Here is a 5645-nt window from a genome sequence, read left to right as displayed (position 1 = left end):
TATATCTAAATAATAAATGAAAAATAAAACGTTTTGTTTGTATATACTAAAAAACAAATACTATAAACATAAAATGCTACTACTACTAGTAATAATAATAATAGTAATAATAATAATATTAGCTTAATGATTAAATTGTTTACAATTTATATTTTACCTGTGTTAAATATTATTTCAGCGCCTTTACCAACTATATCCAGCACAATATAAATAGGCAGTGCATGAGCACACTGTGACTCCCATTGTAAGTAGAACACTGAGTAAAGGAACGGAAGCTTCTAAGTGATTATGTTGATCCAGTGATTGTTTATTAAGTAGTCAAAATAGTGATATACAACATTGTCACCTCAAGACTGGCTTTATACTGGGGAATCCTTATCCACGGCATCTGATTTGTTTGGTTGGAAGGTGTTTTTTTTTAGAGTACGAGGGGTTAATAAATATCATGTGTGTATCTCCAGGTCTAAAACAATAATTATCACATTCACATAAAAGCTTAAAACTATCATCCACATTAGTGCCAAAGAGAGGGACCTAAAATGCCACTATTAGATGACTGGAAGAAGTTATTCAATTAGTTCGGATGAAGTGACAGACTAGATAGATTAAGGATTCATAAAGCAGACCTTCTGTGTTCTCAGCTTGTAGATATTTTTATCCCCCCCCCCCCCCTAGCCGTGACAGATTGACTGAGGTGGCTGGGGTTCAATTGCCCCCTAGGCTAAGAGCTTTTTTAACGATTGCAGTCACATAAGAGGTCAAATCATTCAACAAGGTCGCTGTAAAATCGGTGGCTGCTGCACAACCTCTTGGGAGATCAAAGCTATTAATCACATTTCTCATGAAAAAAAATACTCTATGATAACAAAATACAGAAAAAAAAAATTAATTGACAGCTGAGCTTCCAAAGAGGCTCTGCAGCAGCTGAACTACATCCCTTTTGCAATCTAGTGTAATGAGGCACAATTGCCAACTAGTTGCAAATCTGCCAACCATCCATCGTTGCTCAGCACATACATACATGTGTGAATATAGATGCATTTGCAAAGAATTTGGAAGCTCGTTGCACCTAAAGGGTTACTGGCTATATAGGAGTAGACAGGACAGGCAATGATTGAATCGCCAACGACAAGAAAAGTTGGGCACTTCACTTGAAATGATAATAATAATATAGAAAAAAAAATACATCCATGAATTTCCAAAGAGCAGACCAGCCTCCTAGCCCAGCAGCCCAATAAGAGCTGTCAGGGGAGGCTCTCTAAGATCACTTTCTCACAACCCTTCACTGTTTTGCTTAGCAGCCAGGCACATTGGAACAGCTCACTGATAAAATTCAAGGATTTACTGGGAATATCCCTGATTTTCTTTTTTTTTTCTCTCCCTCTCTCTCTCACTCTCTCTCTCTCTCACACTCTCTCTCTCTCCCTGTCTGGAGATTCACTGCTGATGTGCAGAGAGATAGAAAGCTGGAACTGCATCTCCCCATCAGGACATACAGAGCTTTAGAGTGTCAGTCTCTCCGACAGCATGAAAAGGCGCAGGAGCGCACAGTGAGAGAGGGATGCTCACACACCAGGGATCCTGCTTGGTACCCTCATCTCTGTGAAGTAGATCCCTTTTGATTCATTCTTAGCTGATGGCTGCAGATGAAGACGTTGACTGATCACTGACACAGTAAGTATTTACCCTTTTACTGCTGATGTTTTGTGGACAATTGAGGCTACTTTGTGGGGTTCTCACACCATCTCCCTCACACTGAGAGTTATCTTGATATATGGCTAGGGCTGTTTGCCACTGTCTGAGATTATTCAGCCTCCCTGCAGCAAGTGCTGATGGAAACATCATTCCCTGTTTGCAGGTGATTACCCATCTTTTTAAAAAGGTAACAGAGAGAGTTTGTTGGGCTTCTGGTGTACGGTGTGCTTTTATCTCTCCCCCCCCTATTGTATTATTTTCTTTTGTATTGGAGTGAATCATCCTATGCATTTTTGACCAGATGTCAGTATGAAATGGTTTGCAGTTTGCGTGCCGAGAATAAATAGCATTGAAACATCCTCATATGCAAATTGTTGGAGAGTGATTGTGCATTGTGGGGAGTAAGGATGTGAATGTTTGTTATTAGTGTCATCTTTATATTTTTTGATAGGGGGTATGGATGTGGGTGGGGGAGCAGTTGCAACAAGAGACCTGTAAGATTTACACCTACTGCATGACACTTGGATAGAGAGAACTAGGAGATGATCATATATGTTCTGATTGCAGTAGAGACTTAGCTGTCAGATTCTGGCTACAGGTAACAAGTTCTTTCTTTTTTCGTTTTTTTTTTGTTTCTCTATCCCCTTGGCTGCCTAGAAAACACGCCAATCCAAAACTTACTCCTGCTATTCTCTGGCAGGGTTAGCAGCATAATCAGAAATATGGAGTGGTGGCTAGACAAGGATTTAAACACTTATAGACCGCTGTCCCTTTGAGTGTTCTGTCTAGTGATCGGTCTACACTATCTCGTCCTCGTATTATGGCACTTGGAAAATGGTGCAATGAAAAAAAAAAAAAAAACTATCCTCAGACCTGTGGCAACACTGACACTTTGCCATGGATAGTGTTCATCCACCCTCTTCTTGGCAAAAAACATTTCCTAAGTAGATGCCTCCAGCACCTGAAGGGTTAATTTCGGGGTTCCACGGGGCTGCTGCTACCAGGCATATCTGGAAGGCGCGACAGTATATGAGCATCTAATTTAATTATGCAAAACCGTCTAAAGGGCAGTAGGAAAAAAAAAAATATTACTACAACAACATCTGAACACTTGAACAATAGCCAAATTGCAATGTCAGGTCTATTTTGCATGAATACTTGGCAGTGCTTATATTTCAACAGGTTTCCAAAAATTAAGCAGTATCTCAGACATGGTATCTGTGAACATATCAGGGAGGGTGCCAAGATTAAGGACTGTTATGGGTGGACAGGAGTAGTCTTTGCAGATTTATTTTAGTGGCAAACCTGTTGGGGCTCAGCCATGCAAAATGAGATTTCTGTAATGTCCCTGCGTTCAGTCTTTAGCACTATTTACAGAATAGATCTTATTATTACCATCAACACCATGATTCCAGTATGTGTGGAAATGGACAAGAAGTTGACTTAGAACAATAGGTAGAGATTTATTTTCTACCAGCCAGTTCATAGTATATTGTAATTCATGATATTCATGATAATCCATTATTTAAAATCTAGACCTTTACTAGATTTATCATGTTAATGTGTAACACAGTATAATGAAAGATATTCATACTATAGTTTAGTTTATTGAAACTTTTAAAAGACAACTTTTTTTTAACTTTATGGACCGAAAATGTGGTTCTGAATTCTATTACATTTAACAAATGTTGATCACACGTCAATCATAGTTTAGGCTTGATCCATTTGGATTCAAGGTTACCCTTGGCGGTCTCTTCCCTTCTTAATTATTCTTGCCAAAGCGCAACATAGTCAATATGAAGTGTGGCACTCTTTTGGGTCCGAAACATACACAATTTGATACAATTTAATTTAGGATGAGTTGCTGCATTCAAAACTATGCTCGGAAAATATAATGAAGAATGTAAACAGGAAAAAAATGCGGATATGCTTTTAAAAGTTTAAATATTTTATGATAATGTATAGTTTTGCTATACTGAGATGTTCTAACAGTATTTTCTATAATATTGTATATAGCAAAAAGAGGCACTAGTGTAACTGCCCGACACAAGAAGTGTAACAGATAAAATGATAGACAGCATTTAGAAGTTAACCCCGGTTAATACCAACGACTTGGCAAAACATAATCTAGCAACCAATCGTATGTCGGCTATAAGGGATAATAGATGTAAACAGTATAAAATAAAGACATAGCAACATTTATATATTCATTTTGCTGGTCAATCTGAAAAAAAAAAACAACCAATCAAACACATTGTTTTCTGCCCTGTCAATGACATAACCGATATTGTGAGAGATTAGGGGAAATAAATAAATAAATGCCTTTACATTCCATTACCTTCGGTTATTAAAGAAGGATTTCAGTGGCAGCTTGGAGAACATGCTTTGAGTCATGCCTGAAAAAAAAAAAAAGGCATTTACTGTCTGTCATCTGGTGCATAATTATTGATTCTCCGCCGCTGTTCACCAAAAGAGAAAAGCACCTTTAAGGACTTTAAAAAGTTTTGTACTTTATTTTGTGACAGCACAAAGATAGTTACGTGAAGTCTTAGAGGAAGCACATCACTTCCAGGGGTGTAGGTTTCCCCCTTCCTCGATGCTAAAATTCTTTCGGGAGGTGGGTCATTGTATAGGTGGAATTTGTTTGCACGAACCACCTTTAGTATTAAGGTTATCTGAAAGTTGGGTGTCGGACACAAAAGACAAATTAATAATAAAAAAAAAATACACAAAATTAATTTTGTCTTTTCTTTTGATATAGGACATTCTTTGGTACTAATGGAGTCAATTGGGGATGTAGTCATGTATTCAGTTGATGCAAAATATTGTCAATAATAACAATCATAACAGGTATTTAAAATGCACAACACTTAATTCTGCTTACAAAACAAACATAAAGAAATAAAAGTCAAGCTTGTTATATATATATATATATATATATATATATATATATATTTTTATATTTTACTATTATATAAAATATAAAAATATCTTAGGTCTTACGAATCCCTGCCAAGTATGTATATATATATATATATATATATATATATATATATATGTATATATCTATACTTGGCAGGGATTTGTATGGCCTAAGATATTTTTATATTTTATATACAAATAAAATATAAAAATATTTTATATTTCTATAATATATATACACGCCTGATCATTTCTTTTTTTTTTTCTATTCCATCGTACCAAAAAAAAAGTTATAATGGCTGTTGTTGTCCCACCATATTTATTAGGGATTTAATATATTCCGAGCCATGAAAGAATTAGTATTGTAACTCACATTTTGGTCATGAGCAGCAGCCACAGTCCCAGTTATAAGTCCCTTTTATTGGTAATGGGCCAGAAACAATTTAAGGCCAATCGTAGTGTTCCATTGTTGTCACACCTTGTTGTAATATCATAATTATAGCTTAATCCTAATTTTGTTGAAGCTTTTTTTTTAGCATTATTATTAAATAAGAACCTGTAGGGAAAAGGCTGAAGTGTAATTCTTTTGGAATTAAATGCCAAGAGAAAATGGTAAGGTCAATGGGTTTCTGAGTAGGACTCTTAACAAAGGGCTACGGATCTGAAGTTTTGTAAAGAGAGGTAGGGTGCTATGTTTTTCAATGTGTATGATCAATCTCTACAACAGCTGGCTTTGGCTATAACAAAGACTACTATTAGCCGGTGTGAAAAATGCAAAATTCTCTTTTCATTATATTTACGATACTGCTGATGTGATTGAACTTTTAAGGCTGTTTATTGTGGATGCAATTACTTATGCTATGTGTTCTGGAAATTTTTTATATATAAATCATGGCTGACATTGCAGATTAAATCCTTAGTTATAATGAATATATCTTCTTTGCTAAAAGGCAGTACAATTAAAACTATTTATAACACTATGTCAGCTTCTTAATTTGTTCCAGTTTCTTTATATAACCGGATACCTC

The 5645-nt window shown here is 35.9% G+C and overlaps 1 protein-coding gene across 1 annotated transcript in view; it reads left to right on the top strand.

Annotated features, from left to right (window-relative positions):
- Positions 1 to 1291: 1291 nt before the first annotated feature.
- The window catches only part of CDH8 (cadherin 8), a 288359-nt gene continuing 284005 nt past the window's right edge, over positions 1292 to 5645 (top strand). Inside the window, exon 1 of the mRNA XM_075189000.1 lies at positions 1292 to 1674. The gene's annotated coding sequence lies outside the window, so the exon portion shown is untranslated. The remainder of the gene's footprint in view (positions 1675 to 5645) is intronic.

Source organism: Mixophyes fleayi, chromosome 10, assembly GCF_038048845.1.
Source record: "Mixophyes fleayi isolate aMixFle1 chromosome 10, aMixFle1.hap1, whole genome shotgun sequence".
NCBI classification, from domain to species: domain Eukaryota; kingdom Metazoa; phylum Chordata; class Amphibia; order Anura; family Limnodynastidae; genus Mixophyes; species Mixophyes fleayi.
This window is presented reverse-complemented; position numbering and strand designations above follow the sequence as displayed.